Genomic DNA, 23,674 nt, shown 5'->3' on the forward strand with positions numbered 1-23,674 from the left:
TATTTCAAACTTGTAAGTAAACAGCCAGGCAAGGTGTGTTAGTTTTTAATCTTTGTTTTCTCAACTTGTAAATGTACCTTTTACTAGAGTGTTTATCTTGTTTTTAGATCCAAGGGGTTTGGATCTTGATCCACCAGGAGTTGGTGGAAGGAAGGAGGGGAATGGTTACTTTCTCCTTATTTTAAGATCCAAGGGGTTTGGATCTGTATTCACCAGGGAATTGGTGAAGAATTTCTCAAGGCTTCCCACGGAAGGGAATCCACTTGGGAATGGTGGCAGCGGACCAGATCTAAGCTGGTAGTTAAGCTTAGAAGTTTTCATGCAGGCCCCCACATTTGTACCCTAAAGTTCAGAGAGGGGAAGCAGCCTTGACAAGGTATGTTAGCAACAAGAAGGTCAGGGAAAGTGTGGGACCCTTACTGAATGGGGGAGGCAACATAGTGACAGATGATGTGGAAAAAGCTGAAGTACTCAATGCTTTTTTTGCCTCGGTCTTCACAGACCAGGTCAGCTCCCAAACTGCTGCACCGGGCAGCACAGTATGGGGAGGAGGTGAGCAGCCCTCAGTGGTGAAAGAACAGGTTAAGGACTATTTAGAAAAGCTGGACGTGCACAAGTCCATGGGTCCAGATCTAATGCATCCAAGGGTGCTGAGGGAGTTGGCTGATGTGATTGCAGAGCCATTGGCTATTATCTCTGAAAATTCATGGCGATCGGGGGAAGTCCCACACAATTGGAAAAAGGCAAATATAGTGCCCATATTTTAAAAAGGGAAGAAAGAGAACCGGGGCAACTACAGACCGGTCAGCCTCACTTCAGGCCCTGGCAAAATCATGGAGCTCAAGGAATCCATTTTGAAGCACTTGAAGGAGAGAAAGGTGATCCGGAACAGTCAACATGGATTCACCAAGGGCAAGTCATTCCTGACCACCCTAATTGCCTTCTTGACTTTAGCAAAGCTTTTGATATGGTCTCCCACAGTATTCTTGCCAGCAAGTTAAAAAAGTATGGATTGGATGAATGGACTAGTTGGTGGATAGAAGGCTAGAATGTCGGGCTCAATGGGTAGTGATCAATGGCTTGATGTCTAGTTGGCAGCCGGTATCAAGCGGAGTGCTCCAGGAGTTGGTCCTGGGGCTGGTTTTGTTCAACATCTTTATTAATTATCTGGATGATGGAATTAATTGCATCCTCAGCAAGTTCGCAGATGATACTAAGCTGCGGGGAGAGGTAGATATGCTGGAGGGTAGGGATAGGGTTCAGAGTGACCTAGACAAATTGGAGGATTAGGCCAAAAGAAATCTGATGAGGTTCAACACGGACTAGTGCAGAGTCCTGCACTTAGGAAGGAAGAATCCCAGGCACTGCTACAGACTGGGGACAGTCTGGCTAAGAAGCAATTCTGCAGAAAAGGACCTGGGGATGGATTACAGTGGATGAGAAGCTGGATATGAGTCAGCAGTGTGCCCTCTTTGCCAAGAAGGCCAACGCATATTGGGCTGTATTAGTAGGAGCATTGCCAGCAGATCGAGGGAAGTGATTATTCCCCTCTATTCGGCACTGGTGAGGCCACACCTGGAGTATTGCATCTAGTTTTGGTCCCCCCACCCCCCACCCACAGAAGGGATGTGAACAAATTAGAGAGAGTCCAGTGGAGGGCAACGAAAATGATTAGGGGGCTGGAGCCCATGACTTACGAGGAGAGGCTGAGGGAACTGGGCTTATTTAGTCTGCAGAAGAAAAGGGGGGAGGGGGGCAATTTGATAGCAGCCTTCAACTACCTGAAGGGGTGGTTCCAAAGAGGATGGAGCTCGGCTGTTCTCAGTGGTGGGAGATGACAGAATAAGGAGCAATGGTCTCAAGTTGCAGTGCGGGAGGTCTAGGTTGGATATTAGGAAACACTATTTCACTAGGACGGTGGTGAAGCACTGGAATGGGTTACCGAGGGAGGTGGTGGAATCTCCATCCTTAGAGGTTTTTAAGGCCCGGCCTGACAAAGCCTTGGCTGGGTTGATTTAGTTGGTGTTGGTCCTGCTTTGAGCAGGGGATTGGACTAGATGACCTCCTGAGGTCTCTTCCAACCCTGATATTCTATGATTCTATAATTCTATGATTCTACAGTATTTTTTCCACAGGATCCTGCCTCATTCAGTGCACCAGATGAATGGTGATCCGTGAATGAACAGTTATTCAATTTTTGTTTTATCCTCATTTTTCAATGATACACCATGTCTTATTTACTGCACACAATTCAAACCCTGCTCTGAAGACAGACTTATTAATTCCCTCATTAGATTTTCTATGGTGCTCATCACTGCAGTATCATATTTTCTAGCCCTACTGTTTCATAAGGTGTCAGAACTTAAAAACACATAATTCTGATTATCATCTTTGCATTTTCCTCCCACTATGTTTCTGATCTGACTTTGGTGGTTGCTTTCTTGGAAACTGTTAGATTTGAGGCCAATGCTACATATACCTTGTAGTTCCAACTTTCAAATGATATGGCTCAGTAATCTCCAGGGTTTCATGAAATTTTTGGCTGCTAAAACCAGGCTGGAATTAAGGCAGGAGGAAAAGCAAGACAGTAATCAGAATTGGCTGTTCTAAATGCATGGATGACACCTACTTTGCTGGATGAAATTCTATGGCCTATGTTACACAGGAGGTCAGACTGACTGCTTATGGTGGTCCCTTCTGAAATTAAAATCTGTGAATGTACTTTGAATTTTTTGTATTAATAATTTTATTGTTATTAATGCTAACTATGTAATGCTTAACAGTAATGCCACACTCCATCATGAGTAGTTCTGTTAAAATAAATGGGGCTCTTTGCAGAGTAGGTGCTAGTCAGCAAAAGTTGGGGTAGGGAGCAGAATCTGACCCATAATACATTAGGTGCTACCATGGTTTAAGCAATTAGGGCTCTGCTCTCACCCAGTTTCACTGCCCACTGACAACCTAGACTGTCACTTCACTACAAGTTTGTTTACTGGTAATGGCAGTTTGTTGGAAAAACCCATCTTTGTGAGGGGGAAAAATGTAGTCACATGATTCAACTCTGATCTAATTGGACAGTTTAGGATATCTGTCTGTGTACACTTATGAATGCCATTTGATTTTATTAATTTTGTTTGATTACAGTGTGGATTAAAACTTCCCTTCTATGGCAGAAGACAGAAGTCTGTGACTCCTCACCAGGGCTATCAAGGGGCTTCAACAATTGAATAGCTTTACCCAGATGGTACCATGGGCACAACAGGCTGAGCAGTTCCATGGGGATGACAGACTGACCATGACTTTTAAAGACTGTCTGACAGCAACCATACTTGAGGGTGGGGAGAATGGAAAACTTGGAGTGAGAAGAGAAACAGGAAGAAGGGCCAGATACTGATTTTAAAAACAGTCTCTGACAATAATCACCAGAACCAGAAGACTGAGCAGGAGCAGTGGAGGGCTAGAGGGAACTGGACGCCTGACCGACACTGACCAAATTGCAAAGACCCCAAACAGTGGTGAGGACTCTGAGGGAGGGAATTGTGTTCAAAATGTCTGTTATTTTTCTATAGCCCTGTAAATCTCTTATGACATCAAGTGTGTGTAAGACATTTGTTTGCAAAGCCTGTGTATGCCTTGCTTTAACTGTCACGTGGTCCCTAAAGAGTTAAACTATACTGTACACCATAATGCCCATATGACAAATCTCTAGGGAGAGTCACTAGGGAGACTTGAGGGTGTGCCAGACAGGGAGTCTCCACCCTGGCATTATGTGTAAGAGGCCAGAGGTAGAGACAGTGTCTGGAAGCTGCCCAGACTTAACAGACATGGAAGCCTGTGGAATCCAAAGGTTGGGTCCCATAAAGTAGACTGGTGACTCAACCAGGGGACTGTAACATAGCTCCAATAATAAACAACAAAAGAAAAGTCTAATATAAAGTCTTAAGTGTCTCTCTGTTTCCAAAAGTACCTAAATTTTGCAAGCTGCATACTCAATGTAGGTGATAAGCAGAGGCCACTCCACAGTTTCCTATACACTTCGTGCTTGTTTTGGATATCTGGGTTGGAGTCTAATGCAGGTGATGGATTAGATAGAAGGCTACTGGAGCTTTTCTTATTTTATGTCAAATTTTGTTCCATTGTTGTGTGATCAAGACAAATCCTGATAATTCTTCACTCTGAAGCATCGTGGTATTTTTTTCTGGTGGCCTTCATTAAACAAGTTTATATTGAAGAAGCAGGTCTGGCATGCTGCTCAATTTTTCATGCATATTTTAGCAAGTCTGGAGATTTCAGAGCTGCTGTTGCAATGGTACAAAACTGTTTGACTAATAAATGTTTATTTTGTTGGTATTGCCAAATTTGGTATTTTTGGAGGCCAAATTCTTGCTTCAAAGCCTCAGTTCCCTTGAAAGCTAGAAAGATGTATGCTGTTCATCTTTCATCTATCCATTTCTTCCAAGGTGCTGAACCTTTATGTAGCAATGGATGGAATTTTCATTTGACTGTTATGATTAGACCAAATTCTCTGTTAGCACCAGCCTCTCATATATTTTATTTTATTTGTTTCAGTGCAATCTTGTTCCTCTCAAAACAAGGTTCCAAGGAAATTATTTGAAATAATTTGAAACTTAAAACAAATGTAAGCTTTAGTTTCCACAACATGACCTGCAAGAAGAACTTAGTCAAGAATTCTGTTGATTTTACATGATGTAGAAAGAATCCGGCTCAGGTCCTTAAAACTGTATTGGCTCTGAAGCAGGAGTAAATAAGCCATCAGAGCGCCTGATATTTTTGTTGCTAATGTTAAGCATTACTGAATATATGCATAGAGAAAATAGGTAAGAAGGTAACTCTTTATATAGACACTTGTATGTCTTAATGTCAAATACACCAAATCTAGATACATCTGTTAAAAAAGCAGGTGTGCCTGTCAAAAGGCAAGGTGATAGAATAGTAAATCAGCAAAGCACTGAAGCATGTGCTTCATGGTTTTGCTGATTTGAGCCTCTATTCTTAAAGTTCTTATCTAGTTTATTAAAGGCATGAGTCATATTCTGCCTGAGTTGTACTGATGCAATCTCCGTAATGTCAGCATATACTGTATTTCCATGAAAAATGTATCTGGACCATTCTCTACACCTGGAAATGAGAATGTCCCAATTTCCAATGGTCTGCTTATTTCATGACATTAGACTATTTTGTCACAGCAAATAATTATGTCTGCATTTCATGTGGGCAGAGAGGAACATAAATGACTATATAGAGAGCTTTCTGTTTAACATACAGTGAAGATGCTAAAAATACTTAAATTTTGGCAACTTCAAGGGACTAGAAAATTGCCTTAGATATAATGACAGTTTCAGATGCTATTGGAAGAAACCTGGTATGCACGGGAGTGATTTATTTATCTAGGTCAGGGTGATGAAAGACGTCTGTGTTTTATGTCCCAGCAGTCCAGCTTCCAGGTTTATTCTCTTGCTAAGCATCTGTTTCAACATGCATTGTTCATAAGCTGAACATCTTCTTTCTAGCCTATAGCCAGGAATGCCTTGCTCCATTTATAAGAAGCTCTATTTTTCACCCAAGGTTGTTTTGTCACAGAAAATTTTGACACAAAGTAAAGAATGAGTCATAGCCATGGCCCGGCCTATTCTGATTTCAGGCTTCTTTGAGACTTGTATGGAGCTCCTGAGTGAAAACAGTGTTTCAAGGCTAGACTTTTGAATGCAAGGGGCTTCATCTGTTTGGGTTTTTGCCTCCAAACTGGCAGACCTCTTGGTGATGGTAGCAGTTCAGTTTTAACACCTCATGCCATACGTATTTCAAGCAGCCAAAAGATCATTTTGTTTTTTGTATGTCAGCATAGGAGCAAGATGATAAGAGTTTTGGAGAAATGGAAGCTTTGCGGCTTGCTGGGCTTGCTTATCTGCATGCAGGCTAGAAAGGAAAAAAAAGGTTACAAGCCACATTAAGAACACAGGCCCTGGCTGCTCCTCTTATACAGCAGTTGTGAGAGACTGTCTGTCATAGGATGGGAGGAAAGGAGAGAGAGATTACAAGGCGAAACCACTTCCTGGTAGTTGAAATTCTTTCCTCTTGCCCCAGCTTCTGCCCCATCACCTTTCTGGCATTTGTTGGACTCTTTAGGATGTTGTTCACCTATTTATGAATGGGTTACGCAGTTTCTTATGTTGTAGGAACGATTTAAAATCTTTATATGCCTCCTGCTTGCCAGCAGGTGGAGTTATAAGCGTTCAGAGTAAGAGAACTCTGTTGTAGGATGGGGGAAGATGATTGTGACAGGCACAATTATTAGTAAGTAATAATTCCATCTTCTCTACATACTAGTGTTCCATATTGCTCATTCCCTGTATACTAATGATGCTGTCAAGGGTGGGACAACCTGAAAATAGTCTGATCCTTATTTCCAGGATCCAGATTCTAGCTAGTATTCTGAGTGGTTAATAAATAATACTTTATAATTACATAGCAAATTATCTCCAAGGATCTCAAAGCATTTTACAAGCATTAAATAAGCCTCACAGAGGGTAAATATTACCATTTTATAGATGGGAAACTCAGGCAGATAAGTCATTTCCTTGAGGTTACACAGGAAGTCTGTGTCAGAGCTGGGAACAGAACCCAGATTTCCACATTTGGAGTCCTATGTGTCAGCCACAAGATAAAGTGGTCATCATGGGGTTAACTGTGTTACCCTCTTTCCCCCCAACCCCCAGCATTATGGGACAGAGCCATGCTTCAACCTTCCCTTACTTAAAGTTTAGTCAGTGGGAGTCCTCTCTCCACCCCACAAAATCTATTGTGATGCAATTAAATAAAGCAGCCAGTTCCCAGCCTGCAGTTTGTGAGTAGACTTGTATTTGTTGCACTAAATGATCCCTTTACAAAACCTTATAAATTGGTGGGGCTGAGTGACTAAGTGCTAGTTGTAGCACCCAGGTCCCTGAGATTGCTGTAGCACAGAGAATGCTGCAGGCTTAATTGTTACTGGTGCTTACTAATGCTTGGTGGTAACTGTTGGGCTAATGAAGTAATTGGCTTAATAATGGGGAGGATATATAATTGGGAGGAACAGGAAGTAAAAGAGAAATCTCAGAGGCTGAGTGAAAGAAACTAGTATCCCTGTGCTATGTCCTGTCATGTTTGGAAACTGAGGATTAAAGGTACACATGGTGAAAAAAAACCTGACTGTGTATATTTGTCACTAGGAAACCCCCATAAATGGCCTAGGCAGCACTGCTCACAAGGTAGCTTGAGAAGGACCCCATGGCAGGCTGTTAACACTGATTATTGTTGAAGTTGCATGATGCCTCCTACTGTAAGACCTTGTTTTCATTTGCTTATAACTTTTACAGACTTTAACCACTTGAGCTGAAACCTTACATGCTATCTACCTCAGGCTGGTTTGGTTTTTTTTAATTTCAGACACAACAGTTTGTCTCTTTCTGAGATACAGCTCAGGTAAAAATAGGCTGGGTCTGCTCTGGGGATGAACTGGATTTAGGTAGTGAAGGAGGTTGTTGGATGTAGGACCCCTGTTTTCATTGTTGCAGGAGTTAGGTACTATTTGCACCACTGGGTCAGAGGTTCTAGGCCTACCCATAACTAAAGCCCCTCTGCCCCCGTCAGCTAAGGAGGAGGAACCACTGAGCCCAGGCTATAAATGACTTCTGGGGACAACAAATGAAAAAACAGGAGTGGGAATGAGGTAAGAGTTAAAGAATGAGGGCTCTAGATAGGGACTCTGAGCAGAGAAGCCTGGACAACACCCATTCCGCCTCACTGACATCCAAGAAGTCAGTAGATTATGCCCAGAGGAACTGGAGATGTGAGTGAACAAAAGGTTCGAAATAGGCACCAGAGTTGCAGAACCGTCCCCAATCCAACCTCCTCCTCCTGGAGTGATGGATGGCCACCTTTGAAGGTGGTAGGGAAGAGGCTGAGGATTGTAGGAAGAGAAAGGATGGTCTCATGGGTAAGTCAGTTCAATGCTGCCCTAGAGAATAAGATTCTATTCCTGCCTCTCCCACAGCGTTCTTGTGTATTCCTAGGCAAGTTACTCAAATCCAACATTTTACAGGTGGCCATTAATTGTGTGTTCCTCATTTTTCTGGGTGCCTAACTTGAGTGCCTGTGGTCTGATTTGCAGAAGTGCTGAATGCTCACAGCTGCAACTGAACTCGATGGGAGCTGTGCTTTAAACAGAGAGTGCAATATAATATACACTCTGAACATTTAGATTCTAGGCATCTCAAATTGGGGACCTAAAATTAGTGGAAACATTTGACCTTACTCTCTGTGTGCCTCAGTTCACCATCTATAATCGTGAACTGCTGTGCTTGGAAAATAAAATTAAGTAGTATCTGTGAAGCCCTCTGATATATTGCTGAGCTCCAGAAAAAAGCCCATGAGGAAGTTTAATAATTCTCTCTTCACAGTAGAGTTTGAATAGTGTGCAGTAAATAAGGTCTGGAGCCATACACTGCACAGCAAGGAGAAAATAAAATATTGAATAGCTGCTTACCATCATTCCTGTGCATGGAATGAGGCAGGGATCCTGTAGAAAAAGTAGGATATGATCATGTAATTAGTCTGTATTATATTGCATATGTACAAGAGGTTACAATAAGGTTACATTGGCAACCTGAATTCTGGCATTTTCTAACTTTTGAGTGCTTGACTTTGCAACCTTAATACTTCTAGAATCATGTAATTAGTTGAGAATCCCAGCTTCCATTAAAAACCCAAAACCCGCATGCTTGCCGGGAAAGCCTTGAAAATGTGACTTGAGTGGACCCTAAAGGCTCCAAAACCAGAAAGCAAATGAAGAGAACTCAGTTTGTTAAATCTCATGGATTTTTAAAGCTGACCTCATACTTTTGGTGGGTCTGACTCATTATCTTTTAAAACTTTAGGCTTGGCAATATTGCTACTTTGGCTCCTTGGCTACAGCAATTCCCACAGCCCCTGTGCATTGCCCACTCAATATTGGCAATATTGCTACTTTGGCTCCTTGGCTACAGCAATTCCCACAGCCCCTGTGCATTGCCCACTCATCAGTGGTAGCACTAAAAAACTTGTGCAAGCTTCTCTAATCCTGTCCTGACCCCTCCTTTTTCCCTCCTGCATGCATAGGATCCCCTCCAGGTTGCAAAGTTAAGGGTGGTGCAGGGAACATATCCCCTGTGAATTTTCCCAAATGCTGCCCGCACTTCGTTTTAGAGCCACATGAAATCCACTGTCCCAGATTACTCATAAGGTGCAGAAATGGCAGCAAGATTTTTCTTCCAATGCTCAGTCCTATGCCTATTTAAATTAACAGAAGTTTGCTGCTAATCTGAGTAGAAGCAGAAGTGAGCCCTGACTGTGAAATCTAAAAATTGGGGAGTGTCTTTGGGGGCAGCCAACTGCTAAAAATTGTGATGATGTCTTAATAGTTGTAAAGGTGCACAGAATTAAAACAATTGTTTTTCTTATTGCTAAAATCAACTTTTCATTCTCACCAGGGAAGAAGGAAATGCAAAAACTGAGAAGAAAAAACAAAACAAAAAAGCTCCACCAATCCCAGCTACCAGTGCACCTTCACAAATAGGCAGTGACCTTAAACACTGCCTTGTGGCTGCCTTCTGCATCTTGGCAGGGGGTTAAACTAGATGACCCTTGTGGTCCCTTTGAACCCCATGGTTCTATGATTCTATGCATCGACCATTCTCTGTGCAGAAAGCATCAAACAGCCCTCTAGGGCTCTGCAAAAATCACACACCTTTATCCCACCACCTAGATACTTAAGAAATGCATAGGGGAAACTGAGGCACTCATACAGTATTCAGAGAAAACATTAAGAACATTCCCACTTCGTCACAGCAGGTCACCTAGGCCTGGACCCACAAAGGGATCTAGGTGCCTAGAAAAATTACAGTAACAGTGAGCGACGAAGCCTGAGTTTCACTCCTAGGCTCCCTATAGAATGAATGTGGGGGGAGGCATTTTGTGGGAATGCAACCCACAAAAGCTAGCATGCTAGGCTGGGAGACATACAAGTTAACTTATGGGATATCCTGATGAGAGGAGTGCCCCCCTCACAGAGAGAGGTGCCTAAATCCAGGCTGCTAGCCTATTTCTGCTAGCGATCCATGAATGGGAACCCCTTTCTGGCAGTCAGGTGGTTTAGGTGCTTAAGTTGTTTCTTGCAGGAATGAGTTAGGTACCTGCCTCACTCCATTAAAACCAGGAGGAGGAGGTGGTGTTACTTCTGCTGCTTCCCACCTTTATAACTTTTATCCCAGGGTTTAGAGTTCTCGCCTGGAAGGTGGGAGACCCAAGTTCAAGAAAGGATTTGAATAGGGGTCTTCCACCTCTCAGGAGAGTGCCTGAGCTATGGAATATTCTGATGTGGGGCTCCTTCAGTGTCTCCTGTTGGAAGCTGTTCCACTGTGGATACATAATTAGAGAGAGATTGGAACATGAGGACTGGACCCTGGGTGTCTCCTCCCAGGTGAGTGCCCTACCCACTAGACTACAGAATCATTCTTGTTCAGCTTTTAATGGTTTGAGTCAGACAAAGATGAAAAGTGGGCTGCTCAGGATGGGCTGTAGCTTGCAAAGGTGCAAATGAGGGTTGAGAGACAGTAGCCTTCAGCTACGCTAGTAGGTCTGCTGAACATGGTGCATTACTAATCATGATCCAATCAGGTGAAGTACTGAGGGGAGTGGGTGTAGCAGGCTAGTGGACTGGCAAAAACCTGCTCTCAATGAAGTCAATTACAAAAAATCCCTTTGATTTCAGTGGTTGTGGGATTAGATAGTAAATTGATCAACAGCAAAAAATGAATCACAGTCTGGACTAACCCTAGCTTCTAAAGAATAGAGTAGAACTATATTTATTCCCAAAGCTTGTTGTGACACTACTTACCTTAAGCAGAAGCTGTTGATAAGGCATTTGCTTGTGGTGTCATTCACCCTATTTTACATATACTGTTTTTCCATTGTTACACTTTTCTAAGTATAAAACAATTGTGTACTGAGGGAATGTGCTACTGTACACTTTGAGATCATACTGTACATTATATTATTATATGGAGGAATATCCAGGGCTGGATTGTAAAGTGAAAGCAGCCCAGGCTGTTTCTTCTCAATAGTCCCTATCATTTGCATGGCACATTTGTTGAGCCCCATCGGAAGTCAGTCAATTGGAGCTCTCTCACAGAGTTCTAGTTAAATCTGCCACAAGAATGAATACATGTACTGTACATCTGTGCAATGTAACATTATTTACAGTGGACCTTTTTTTAATTTGCAGGGTGAGTGGGACACTTGTGAATATATCATATCCATCAGCATTTAAAAAAAAAAAATCTTAGGACCCAGCAATAGAAATGATAGAAATTACAATACACAGCACTGAAATTAGTTTCACCTCCACCAGAATCTCACCCCATTATAGCAAGAAAAACAAACATGACCTGCCAAACCAGTTACCGCTCTTTCTCCTGTGCATCATCAGAAAAAGTCAGCCATTGCGTAAAACAATGTGGGCTCTTTCACACTGCTCTTTGAATTGTTCAGTTTAGCACAGATTGCCAGCAATGCTATAGTTAAAGTTCCATGAGGATTTTTGTGGGTGTGTCAGGATGCTCTTATTTTCTTTTTCGCTCATCTCACCTGTTTTCCCCAAGTCCTTCACTCTCCATGACTTGTTCTGTCCCTCAGCTAGACTCACTACTTCAATCATATTTGGCTCCTCTTTCTTTCACACCACACGCAGGCTGCCATCTCTTTATAACCTCTTTAAAATCCATAGTTTCTGCTCCATTACAACTCTCATCCATATATTGGTCATCTCTTACCTTCAGTATTGAAACCGCCTCCTCTCTGGTCCATCTACTGCTTTTCTTGCTCCTTTTCAGTCCATCCAAAAAGCTGTTGCTATCATTCTTATTATTTGTATTATCATAACATCAGGGATAGGTGATCAGGCTCCAAGTGTACCAGCAGCTGTACAAGCACAGAACAAAAAGACGGCTGCTAAAAATAGTTTCCTTTTTCCACTATTCTTACCACTCTACATGCTACTATTGTATTCAAATTCATTCACTGGCTCCCATTTGCCTTGGCATCATGTTTTGGGGGGGAAAACAACCAACCAACCAAACTAGGACCTGATTCTTCACTGCCTTACACCTTATGTAGCCATTTGCAACTGTGTAAAGCACTTACTTCCAAATGAAAATGGTCATGTGTTACACCCACTATGCCCAGATGTAAATGGCTGCACAAAGTTAAAGGGAGGGGATAACCAGTCCTTAGCCTACACACTCAATCTTCTACAGAACTCCATCCCCCTCTCCACGTACATTTCTATCCACCACTAGGGTTGCCAACCCCTCCAGGATTACCATGGAGTGTCCAGGAATTAAAGATTAATCTTTAATTAAATATTGTCCTGTGATGAAACCTCCAAGAATATGTCCAACCAAATCTGGCAACTATGCTCACAATTTTACTCATTTTTTTTCCTACTTCAGTTTTTGCTCACTTTGCTCTTCACAAAAGCCTCCAGACTGACCATGTACATTGTACCACTAGCCAAATGTACGACTCCACAAGATCGCTATGCTCTCCTCAGTATCCTGTCTGGCCTCAGTGCTGCAAGGAAGCTGGCAATCTTGAGGGGAATTGAAATGTGCTTGCTTTGAGTACTCAGTCCTGAGTCTGCTTTCACTGAGGTAAGAATTTTTTTCATTCTCTCCAACATCCCAAATTTACCTCCAATTCCAGTAACATATATAAAAATCAGATTTTACTAATGCTATTCAGAAATAGAAGAAAGAAAGCATAGCTGATTAAAATATAAACATAGCTAGTTTACTACTATGCAAAGGATAGCTGAATGAATATGCTACGAAGTATTGAATAATATGCCTAAAACACTTACACAGTAGAATTCTCTGGTCTTTCCTAGAGGAGAAATCCATGGACAAGATCCGTTGGCCTCAATAAGGTCCTTCTGTGCAAACCTCTGCCAGTGCAAAAGGGCGGGAAGCCTGGCCCAAACCAAAGAACTAAGTGTTCCTCCAACACGCCTTTACAGGGGGTGTTGAGCTAGCTATGGGACAGGGGGCTCTAGGATAAGGAGGCATGGCCCAACTGCTCCCACAATCCTTGACTGGCTTAACAGCCTCATAGTAGCCATTATCTGCTGGTGAAAATTAGAGCATCCATGATGTCATTTGAGGAAAATTGAATTTTCAGCAACCTAAATTCTCTCTTGCTGAAGACTCAATCAGTATTTTTAAATGTATTTATTCATTCACTATTTGTTGAGTATTTAAAATGTGTTCAGTGCTTTATAGAATGTGGAGTACACAACACCCTTCCCCAAAGTGCTTACAGTCTAAGGCCCTGGTCCTTCACAGTGATCTACCTCCCCAGAGCCTTACTGCCATGTGGAGGATCCCTTAGGGCATGATACTGCTTCCCTTGAAAGATAATTACAAAACTTCCATTGACTTCAATGATGGAAGATGGGATCTTAACAGAATTAAAATTGTGGGGTTTTTTTGTAAAGATTAGATCTAGGGACGGTGCAGAGGATTTAATTTGGAACCTAAATGTCAGGTTCTAAACCCATTAACAGCATCCCTTTAAAATCATTCCACATTGTCTGTTTTAACTTTTGTAGCCACTTCAGGTTGTCCACTTTCCCAGTACTTGTTCACACAAGTCTTGCTTCTGAGCATATCTGTGACATGGCACCTTTCCTTTCAAATGACACTCTCTCTCTCTCTCTGAAACACTTCCCACATTTTAGATCTATATTGAGCTCCTTCCCACAGAGTCCTGGGGTCCAATTCTCCTCCCTTGGTAGCTTTGGTGTATTATTTATTATTATTTAACATAGAACAGCCAGCCTGGGGCCCTGTTGTGCTAGGTGCTGCACAAGCATACAGAAAAGGAGGGTGGATGCCTCAAGAGCTTTGCTTATGTTCCAGTGGCTGTTTTCAGGACTGTGTTGATTTAAACCATCTGCTTTTAACTGAAAGGATATAAAGACTGGTGCTGAAAAACCCATGTTAATAACAGTGGGAATTTTCTGTGTAAAGCCACCAGTGTAGACAAGGCTCATGTATTCAAATATCTCCCTCTAGGCCGAAAGATTTCTCTCGGCGCAGTTTCTGCTTCCATGCAAGAAAGATCTTGTTCGATGTGGATTTATTACAAGCTTCTTCCTCTCTACGGCAGGAGGGTTGTGGGGGAAGGACAGTTTCTCTCTTGTACCCTGGGCTGGTATTAGGGGGTATCAAGCAGAGCAATTGTCTGGGGGCCATAAGAAGCTAAGTTATGGGCCGTGGGGCTCAGGCTGGGGGCCCACTCCTTACTTTGTGCCCTGGGCCACAGCGAGTCTAACACTGGCCCTGCTAGCACAGAGAGCATGTGTGTGTTACAGTCCTTTTGTGTGTATGTGTGTCCCCCTTTTTTTGCTGCACAGGGCTGGATTAACTTTCCTGTGGGCCCAGGGCTATTAGATTTTGTGGGGCTCCTGGGGGTTTGGAGTGGGCTGAGGCAGGGGATTGGGGTGTAGGCGCCGACCAGGTTGGTGGCGCAGCAGGGCTAAGGCAGGATCCCTGCCTGCTCTGCTCCCTGACATGGCCGGCATGTCCAGCCCCTAGGCAGAGGGGGCAGGCCGCTCTGCACGGTGCAAGCAGGTGCTGCCCCCGCAGCTCCCATGGGCCATGGTACCTGGCCCATGGGAGCTGTGGACCCGGCGCTGTGGGCAGCGCGCAGAGTTTCCCTGAATGCCCCTTGCCTACAGCCCGCAGGGGTACATTGGCGAGCCGGTGCTTGAGAACTCCAGGTCCGGGGGAGCACCGAGGCTTGGGGACCGGTGTCTTGCCTGCAGTGCGGAGACTTGCCGCGGGACAGATTTAAAGAAGCAGCGGGCCACATCTGGCCCCTGGGGCCCCCCTTAGCCCGAGGCCCTGGGCTGCAGGCCCTGCATTAATCCAGCCCTGGGTGGGAGAGGGTTTACTGTGTGGGTGTGTGTGACAGTCCCTTTTCTCCCTTTGGTGGGAGAGGATTTCGCTAAGGGATAGTGTGAGCTCTTCGGGGGTGGGGCTGCCTCTCTCCAATGTATGTCCCCTGTACAGCACAATGGGCCACTGACCTGATTAGGGTCTCTGGCTGCTGCTATTATCCTGTAAATAATAAACAATAAGGTTGATGGTTTTTTTAATCTTCCCCAACTCAACTCCTCGCCACAGCGGGTTCCAGAGCAGGGCCCTGCCCAGGGATGGCAGCACTAACCTGCGCTACCCTCTGCCCCCGCAGGCATCCCTGGAGCTGCTCAGCCTTTGGAGCGCCTCTCTCGTGCGCAACTCCCCACCCTTCCGCGGCGGCCGCTGCTTCTCTCTCGCTCTCGAAACGTCAGTGGGAATTTCCAGCCAGGAAGGAAGTGAGAGCAGCGGCAGCAGGGGAGGGAGGGACAGAGGAGGTAACTCGCTGCGAAAGGGCAGCTGCTGCTGACAGGTCTGTGGGACGGAGCCACCCGGGCCGCTCTCCAAAACAAGGGGGAAAATCCCCGCCGCGCTGCGGCTGCAGGGGAGGAGGACCGCTTCTCAGCCTGGTTTACATGGCGCCGCGCTAACTCCTGCAAAGGCGGAGCCGGCGGCAAGCGAAGTGCAAGGCTGAGCTGCTGCCCCGAGCGGACTCACTCCCTGCCGAAGCACCGGGGTGCGGCCAGCCTGGAGGAGAAGGGGGCCGAGCCGGAGTACGCTCCCGCCTGAGGGTGAGCACATAAATCAATGTCGGGTCTTTGTCCGCCTGGGCTGGAGCCGCCCGAGCGGTTGCTCTGGTGCCTTTTTAAACATTCACCTTCACCAGCTGCTTCACTTCCTCATTCCTGTTTGGGCTGCTCGCCCGTCATGCGTGTGAAGGGGGATGAGCTTCACACCAGTTAGCTGCTGCACGGAGTGGCCGAATGCTACTCTCCTTTTAATTGGTGTCACTGCGGAGTAACTCCGGATTGATGCTGGTACATCAGGTTTTGGCCTGGCGGAATTTGTAATGTAAAAGAAACTGGCGGGGAGGGGGGAAGGAGAATAATGTTTTATATTTAAATATCACCTTTCTTTCTGAAAGCTCCTCAGGCATTATTCTTGTCTCCCTGGTGCCATTAAGTTCAGCTGTCTCTTAGGGGGAGGGTGGTAGCGGGTGTGAAGTACAGTGTGTGCTGTCAGACAGAGGGGAATTTTGGCAAAGGACAGCAAGGCAGACCCCACTTCTTCTGACACTTGTCATGGGATCTTTAATAACAATAACACCCAACTCTTGTATAGCCGTCAACAGGGAACTGACAGAACATAATTTTTTAGGATCTCATCCAAAAGACTGATACACAGTAAACGGCGTAGAGCTATTTCTCCAGGGTATATCCAGATTCATTAGTATTAGTTTTGAAAGAAAACAAAGGAGAGAAAATGGGGAATTTTTATTAAAATAATCTGAGCAGGTCCAAAGCAATAGGTGTCCAGCAGGTGCTACCTGTTAGGGGCACATATGGCTTGGGACACTGTACAGTGATGTAACATACTGAACCCTAGCTGAGTTTACAAAATGAGAGCATAAGTGTGCTGTGTTTCTCATTCTGAAAACCTCATTGCTTCTAAGTGCAGGTGTCTTACCTGTATGGGAACCTGTCAATATGATTGATGTACCCCCTTCCCTATCTCCCTCCTCCATTGATTTATAGTCATTGGACCAGAAATGAAGTGTTACTGGTCATTTAACTAGTCTTTCAGTAAATTAATGACTTATTGTGAATGACTTTGTGTTGTGGAGTTTCCTTAAAGAGTGACTGTCCACTTGATTTTTTTTTTCAATTATGCAAATTCAAAAATTCCAGTTTCTGTTAGAGCACACTTTAAATTTCATGCCGTGATATTTCTTGGTAAAGAATACTGCAAATAAAAAATATGTGTTTTTCTATTCTTTTATTAATGTTTGTAAAGGTAAGTAAGGGAGAAACTCACTGTACATAAAATGCTTTCAAGTCCACAAAACAAACAAACTGAAAAAGGAAGGGGGGAGAGTTATTTTTTAACTTTGTAGGGGTTCCTTGTAACTAGAGGAGGTACAGAATTTCAGTCTGAAAATACAGTGATTTTTCAAATGTCCCTTTGATTTCACGTGTGAAATTCCTACTTCATCTGAAAGAAAAATCAGGGTTTCTACTACCTTGTATTGCTGGGGTTCCCTTAAAAACTAGTCACTTACCAATATGACTGGTGTAAGGAATATTTCTGATATTTTCAATAATTCCATTCTAAGTGTAGGGAATACTGCAGCTAATTTAAAATAATTTCAAAAGCAATAAATGGGATCTTCAGTACCAAATAATGAAAATGAAATTATCATGGATGGAAAATAATAGCTAATTAATTGTTTGTTACATTTGGCCCTAAAAACAAGAGGATTCAACTCTCCATTATTTTTCATTTGAGTGGCATTTGTTGACATGAATGAAGGAGCATTATTAAGTTACTCACTTCACGTGAACAAAAAATAGGATATAGTTTCTGAAACTTACATACAAAATGGAGTCTGCATTAGGATGAATTACATTATGTGGCCCTGATCCCGCAAATGCTTCTGTGTATGAGCAACTTTACTCAGACAAGTGAAATTAAATATGCATGTAAGAGTTTTCAGGATTGGGGGTCTACAGATTAAGCATTGCTATTGGTTTAACAATTCATTTCAGTTTTCAATTAAAAATGGTAAGTTTTAAAAGGCACTAGTCTTCGCAAAAGCTTATATACACTTGCTAAAATGAAAAGTTTGAGAGGAAAATATAGATAACATAAATTGACAAATTTAAGTCCTTTTTTTCCTCTTTTTCTTCCGAAGAAGAAAAATCGAAGCAAATACTAAACGGTTTGATGCTCCACTCCAGTACACCAGATTTTCAGCAGTGTTACTCCATAAAACTGATGTAATTGGTGAAGAATGTGACCAACTGTTTCGTTTTGAATTCTTGAACTTATTTGCAATTTACTGTAAATTTGTTTACTTTTCTAAATATTCTGCTAGCCAAAGAAGGATTTTTTTTTTTCTGGTTTAGAGAGACACTTCTGTCATTTGAAGAAAGGAAACTATTGCTGATTTTTTGGGAGGGTTTTGCAGTATTTTGTCATCTATATCAATAAATGAGCAATAACCAAGTTGCTAAAATGCAAAAACAATACACTATTTAAAGACTCAAATGTGGTTCTTCAGCTGGTGTAAATTGTCATAGTTCTGTGATTCATTGACATTCAAGCTATGGGGGGTAGGGGAGCAGTGCCCCCCCCAACCTTAGTTTTGCCCCCCACCCAGACTTTTCATAGGTCCATGTGCTCCATTATGTCTTCTACTTCCTCTCCCCCACTCTCCTGCCCCTCCACCCCTGACTTTTCAGGCTATAATATTACACCATATAATGTTATATACTGAAACACAACTTCTTCCTGTCCCCCACCCCCAAAAAAAATATTTCTGAAATGGCACTGCCAGAGCTATGACATGCACACTAGCTAAGGATCAGCATTTATACACTTGAATTTTTATTTAGCTTTCTAAGGACTAGCTTTGGTAAAGTATCTGCAAGAACTGTGAATAATTTCAAACTGCAGTATTGATTTTAACAGGTGGAAAGCTTTTTTTTCCCCCTTCCTGCCCAGAACCCTCCCCCCCAATCCCTTTTAATGGAAGAAATGTACATCAACAAAAAAAGTCATCATAAAATTAAATTAGTTTCACTAAAAAGTAGTCAATAGGTGCTGGAGAGAGTTAAGATTATTATGAAACTGAGAATGATTTGGTTTCATTTTGGTGTGGAGTTGTGTAGGTCTAAAAAATACTGACTTCCTTAGTGAAGTAATTTTGTGACAGCCCAGGGGCTCCCTTCAATCTCAATCCTTTGGTGAATTTTGAAGCTGTTTTGCACAGTGAAAAATGCCCTGGAAAAAGGATGGAAAAGGAAAATGAGGAAGGGGGGAAGAGGGAGGGAATGGAGAGCACTGTTTAATTGAGTACCACCTCTTAAACATTTCCTACTTCTTTTAATTATATATATATATGTATGTAGTTTCACAATGATTTTAGGTATTTTTCTTGAAGTTTGATTTATTACTCTTATTTGATTGGGATTATGTGATTTCAGTAATGCTTAGCAATAGATATCTATAGGGAAGCATCATTACATCACAAACTCAACACTTGTTAAATATTGGAATTTTCATGAAAAATCGAGTTCCCCTTTCTAATCAGTGTTGCTTTGTCCTTTTTACTTCCTGTATGCTGCGGCTTCATATATAATGCTCCATAAGCAAACCCAGAAAATGTCCTTCAATAGTAGGACCCCATGTAGGGTGTTTCTTATATACAGTGGACCTGTTCTAGGAGCATGGGAACCAAACTGGAAGCCCTTTCCGTGTATGAAGGTTATGGAGTATGTTGTTATAATTATTAAAATTCATAGGCTAATTTATGGAACCAAATTTTCCCTTTTAGTTACACGCATCCTACCCCACTGACACAGAGATTGAAAAGATGTAACTGAGAACTGAATGTTTTTATTCATTTATTGTTAGCTTTCTGTGCCAAGAGAAACTATTGCTCAGAAACCTCTGTGGTCTTTGGACATACTGTTTTATCAAATTATCATGTGTCGTGAGAGACCACTTGAAAACAGAAATTAATACGAACAAAATGTTCCTGCCTTATAGACCGCTGTTGTTTCCCAGCTATAATTTTAAATGTAAATGTATCTTTATGGGGGAGAGAGAATCTTATTTACTCAATTAGCAATCAAGAATGTTTTGAAACAACTTTCTTTCAATTTACTGATGGATTTATCTTTCAGAGGATTCCTGCTCCCAAAATGAAAATATTGGAGTTAATTATTTTAAAAAATGGAAAAAGAGCTCTAGACATTCATCTCTAGGTCACTTTCAGCTCTAGCCCAGACAAATTGTGTCTTAAAGTTCCCATATAATGGCCACTATGTGAACTGAGTGATAGGCTTAGAAAAATTTCTGCCTTGCCAAAATCATAATCACAACTGTCACTAATTATGAAGTTAGTCCAATGTTGGACTTTTTTATTGTCCAATATTGTCTCAGTAATTATGTCCTAATTTCCAAAAGATACTTAAGCACGTGCCTAGCTTTAAGCACATGAGTAGTTCCATTGAAATCCATGGGACCACTCCTATCTTTATGTTAAGCGTGTGGTTAAGTACCTTGCTAAATTAGGGTCTGTCTTCGTTGACAGTTTCGTCTGAGAGGACAAGGACTAAATAGGTGTGTTTCTGAATTATTCGGTCTCTGTCCCATTTTATAGGTAAAATCTCTAGATTAGTATTGAGCTACACTGGCAGACTGAGCACCGGTGAAATCCAGCACCAAATTAATTAAATTCTTCCTGTTGTAAGGCACAGAATTAGTTAAGGTAAAAACACTATGGTCTAGGCTAACAAAGAAATGTACATGTGGTAAGGCTGAGTATTAGCATGCTTAATTTTTAGGCACCTAGAAAATCACTGGGTTAGGCACCAAGGTTCCCTGTACAGTGAATGGGGAGCAGGGCCGCCCAGAGGATTCAGGGGGCCTGGGGTCTTTGGCGGCGGGGGTCCTTCCACTCCGGGTCTTTGGGGCACTTCGGCGGCGGGTCCCGGAGCAAGTGAAGGGCAAATTGCCCCACTTGCCTGTCTTCCCACCCCCCTCGGGCAGCCCTGATGGGGAGAGATAGGTGCCTCAGAATAGGATTATGAAAAGCCAGCCCACTGGGTGGCTCATTGCCTAATTTAGCCAGGGGAGATGCCACATCAAGGGGTGTGTGCTAAGCCCTGCTCCTCTCTTGGAGATGGGTGCCTAAAACCAGGCTGCAGGGATGTTTCTCCCTCTCATTGGGATTCCCAGCTGCCAATCTTGTCCTCAGGTTAGGATCTCCCTTATAGCCTTTAGACCAGTGGATAGGGTACTCACCCAAGATGCAGAAGACTTCCCTCCCTGCGCCCAATCTCAGATCCCTCGTCCTGATGGGGAGAAAGGTGGCAAATCTCTCTTCAGATCCTCTCTCAAGCGAATGCTCTAACCACTGGGCTAAAGAATATTTTGATGTGGGTCTCCTTTAGTCTCTCCTGTTGAAGCTGTCCCACTTTGGATTAAATAATGAAAGAATCACTGGGCAAGAGAGAGTGTGTGCAAACATGAGAAGGACTGTAGCCTGGTGATTAGAGCACTCACCTGGGAGAGCCAGGATCCAGTCCGTCCCCCTCCCCCCTGCTGCAGTTACTTTTTTTTATTATTCACAGTGGAATAGATTCAACAGGAGAGATTGAGGGACCCCCCCCCACCTCAGAATATCCTGTAGTTCAGTGGTTAGGGCACTCACTTGAGGGTGGCAAAGCCCACTTCAAATCCCTTCTCCCCTCACGTGGAGGGTGGACTTGAACTGGGGATCTCCCACATCCCAGGTGAGTATCCTAACCATTGGGTTAAAAGTTATGAGGGTGGTCCTCTTTCTTACTCCCCTCCATTTTGTGAGTTCACCTATTGGGGTCTGATCCAGTAGACAAGGTCTGAACACGTTCACTGAATGGGGCCCTGTAGGCGAGTTAGGTGGAGGAATGCCTATCTTCACCCATTTTGTGAATCAATCGGGGCTTTAGGCTTCCATAACCTGGCGTGGAGCTGCAGCGTGCATGCCCAGAGGCTGAAACATAGTTTCCTTGGAAACTTTTACTGCACAAATGTAGGCGGAGGGTGGTTTTTAAGCACCAACAAGGTGTGGGAGGCAGCTGAGTGGGGGTTTTGTGAATCCCATTGGAACCTGATTCTGGGATTTAGGCACCTACCATGGCAGTTAAGGATACATTCACAAAAGGACTTAGGCACCTATCAGCTTCAATACAGGGAGTGACTCCTATTGGTATTTAAAAGGGTGAAGAACAGGTGAGGCCCTAGGTATGATGATGTTCTTTAAAATCAGATTTCTTGCCTCTCACAGACAGATGGATAGTTTGAGGCACGTTAATAAAATGAGCAATAAAGGTACTCCCATGATTTTCTAATTTTACTAGTGATGTTTTGCAATATTTTATGTTGTATAATATGAATTATACTGCATACAATTGAGGCCTGAGCGATTGTTGTCATTTGTTTTGTTTTATATGGATTAAATCCCAAACAGCCTTAGTTCCTCCTCCCAAATCTCATTTTGAAAACAGGGTTCAGCCTCCTCAAAACCCACACTTTTAAAAACTCACGTTGCTGTCCTCAGTCTTACCTATGTTATTTGCTGATTGACATTGCACCACCGACCACTCAGAAGGTCAGCACTTCCAATTTTCAGTATCAGTTTGCAAACAAAGGGCCATTGAGAATCCCTGGCCACCCCCAGCCCCACCACAAAAAAGAAATGACTTAGCTCCTGCTACCTCCAGAGCCCCCTCTCTCCATAATTTATGTCAATGTTCTTGTTTAAATGGGGAACCCACCCTGTCTGTATTACGCTCTAGAGCCTGCGCTGAAAGTGTAAGTGATGGTGCATAACCATGTGTTGGCACTAGAAATGTGAAATTGTGTTGGGGGTTTTGTTTGTTTGTTCATTCATTTTTAGTTACTTGAGAAATTATTCATTCTCCATAAATGATCAAGTTCTACTCTGGATACTCATGTGCAATTCTCATTTAGAAGAAGGGGAAGGGTGTATGTTTTCTGAGTTACAATTTGACGGCAGTGGTCAACTTTTACATAAAACTTGAATATAATACAATTACAAACAGGGCCGGCCTTAGGGAAAATGGGCAAACTTGTATTTTGGTGCCCCTGACCCCCACTGCCTCCCCCCCCCCCCCATTGCCCTCAGGCTCAGTTGCCTCCCTGGGCTCCCCACCGAGCCATTCAGTCACCCCTGGTCCCTGCTACTCCCTGGGCTCTCCCCCCCGCCCCTTTGCTCCTGTGCCCCGCTGCCTCCCTCCCATTGTCCCAAGCTCCCTTCTGCAGTCTTGCACCACAGACCTGCCCCCCTCCTTGCCTCTCGACCACGGAGCCCCTATGACCACAATGCCCGCCCTGATTACAAACATAATACTTAAGGGTTTTTTAAAAGCCACTCCAAAATTATTGTTTCTTTATTTCTTCTGATATTTTTAAACCAGAGTTTAACAAAAAATAGATCATCCAAAATCCTGTTACCACTCAAGAAAGAGATCTTGGAGCCACTGTGGATAATTCTCTGAAAACATCCACTTAATGTGCAGTGGCAGTCAAAAAAGCTAACAATGTTGGGAATCATTAGGAAAGGGATAGATATGACAGATAATATCATATTGCCTCTATATAAATCCATGGTACACCCACATCTTGAATACTGCATGCAAATTTGGTTGCCCATCTCAAAAAAGATCTATTGGAATTGGAAAAGGTACAGAAAAGGGCAACAAAAATGATTAGGGGTATGGAACAGCTTCCATATGAGGGAAGATTAATAAGACTGGCACTTTTCAACTTGGAAAAGAGACAACTAAGGGGCGATATGCTAGAGGTCTATAAAATCATGACAGGTGTGGAGAAAGTAAATAAGGAAGTATTATTTATTCCTCATAACACAA

General features: G+C 43.1%; 1 protein-coding gene across 2 annotated transcripts in view; it reads left to right on the plus strand.

Moving 5' to 3' along the window:
* The first annotated feature begins 15,544 nt into the window (after positions 1 to 15,544).
* NFKB1 (nuclear factor kappa B subunit 1) overlaps positions 15,545 to 23,674 on the plus strand; it is a 79,375-nt gene continuing 71,245 nt past the window's right edge. For both annotated transcript variants that reach the window (XM_054029174.1, XM_054029173.1), the window contains exon 1: positions 15,545 to 15,805. The gene's annotated coding sequence lies outside the window, so the exon portion shown is untranslated. The remainder of the gene's footprint in view (positions 15,806 to 23,674) is intronic.

Source organism: Malaclemys terrapin, chromosome 5 (assembly GCF_027887155.1).
Source record: "Malaclemys terrapin pileata isolate rMalTer1 chromosome 5, rMalTer1.hap1, whole genome shotgun sequence".
Taxonomy (NCBI): Eukaryota; Metazoa; Chordata; order Testudines; family Emydidae; genus Malaclemys; species Malaclemys terrapin.